Raw genomic sequence first — 1520 nt, forward strand, 5'->3', positions numbered from 1 at the left:
AGCGTCGACGTTGCCAGGCGTTTTGCTTGCTGCCGAGGGAAAGGCGGCACGGCCACGTCGCGCTCGTCGCGATTAGCGGGTCTGCGCGCTTTGGGAAGGTGCCGCAACGACTTGCCGAAAGAGGAAGCACGGAAGAACGAGGGACTTGGACGTCCCGACAATTGAACGCACTTGCGGCCAGGCCCTTGCTGGCTTCGTTCTTCCGCCTCGAGTAGGCTCGTACGCGGCTCCGGCGCCGAAAGTGGTCCTTGGCACCGACTTCGGTGGACGTGGGAAGTGCCGCGCAAGTACGGCGCGCCTGGCTCCACCTGTTGGCTAAAGTAGGCAGCCGGATCGGCATTTTGGTGTGCGGTGGCAAACCGTGGATGCGAAAAAAGCTTGTGCGATTTCGTGGAACAAAAAGCGGGGGTCCCCCTTTTTATGCGGAGGAGACCGACCCGCCCGCCGTGGTGAACCGCGACGCCACGGTAAAAACGGGAGAGGCTTGTCGATGGGACCGTGCATCCCGCGCTCCACGGAGGCCGGGAGGCGGCCGCCCGAGGAAATGTGTAGCCGTCGAGGCCCGCATCTGCGTGCACTCTTATCCAAATGGGTGTACCGCAGGCATTTTCTGGTTAGGCGGGCCAATGAGAGCGAGCACACAACGATACCTACGGGTCCGGCTTGGAGAACCGGCTTCGACGCCTCCCGAGTATTTATAGAGGGGTGGACCACGAAAGCACTCGCAAGTAGCGGAAGCGAAACGCCGTCCGAAACACACCGTTTGCTCGATTTGCGGCAGCCGAAAAAGGCGCGGCAGAGTTTTGGAGTCCAAGCGTGCGCTGAAAAGCGCCCTTCTTGGCCACTGTTTGGCCGAGTGCCAGAAACGTTTGGTTTTGACTGTACGGAATTGAACAAACACTTTTTCACGACTCTAAGCGGTGGATCACTCGGTTCTCGGGTCGATGAAGAACGCAGCCAGCTGCGAGACTTGGTGTGAATTGCAGGACACACTGAGCACTGATTCTTTGAACGCACATTGCGGCCTTGGGTCTTCCCTTGGCTTCGTCTGTCTGAGGGTCGGATCACATATCAAGAGAGCCTTCGGCGCACAAGGGAACGTGAGCCGTCGACTCGTTTTGACCGCGTCGGCAACACGGACAGCACGCTGAACACCTCACAGCGAGCGCCAACAGCGGCCACTCAAGGGCGAGACGGTGGCGACCGTCGTGCCAGAGCCCAACCGAAACGGGGGCGACCGACTGCATTGAGGATGTGGCACCTCGTTGAGACCGCCGCAGGACTTCGAGTCGGAAGGAAGCCTGCAGGGAAAGTGCGGTCGAGGTTGCGTACTCCTCTCTGCGACCGGGCGCGCAAGAGCTGCGAGAGCCACGGACGCGCAACTTTAACGCACGGTAAACACGAGGAGCGAAAGCCGGCCAGCAAAGCTTCTCCAGCCGTGCGCAAAGTGCGCGAGATCGCAGCCTTGCGTTGCGCTTGTTGCCCTCGAAGTAAGCAGGGTGTCCCGTAGACCGGGCGCT

At 60.6% G+C, this 1520-nt stretch overlaps 1 non-coding gene across 1 annotated transcript; it reads left to right on the forward strand.

Annotated features, from left to right (window-relative positions):
• Window positions 1–909: 909 nt before the first annotated feature.
• Window positions 910–1062, forward strand: LOC142791905 (5.8S ribosomal RNA). The gene has a single exon (XR_012890495.1). It is a non-coding gene; the product is annotated as a 5.8S ribosomal RNA (ribosomal RNA).
• The last annotated feature ends 458 nt before the right edge of the window (window positions 1063–1520 follow it).

Source organism: Rhipicephalus microplus, unplaced genomic scaffold (assembly GCF_043290135.1).
Source record: "Rhipicephalus microplus isolate Deutch F79 unplaced genomic scaffold, USDA_Rmic scaffold_199, whole genome shotgun sequence".
Classification (NCBI taxonomy): Eukaryota; Metazoa; Arthropoda; class Arachnida; order Ixodida; family Ixodidae; genus Rhipicephalus; species Rhipicephalus microplus.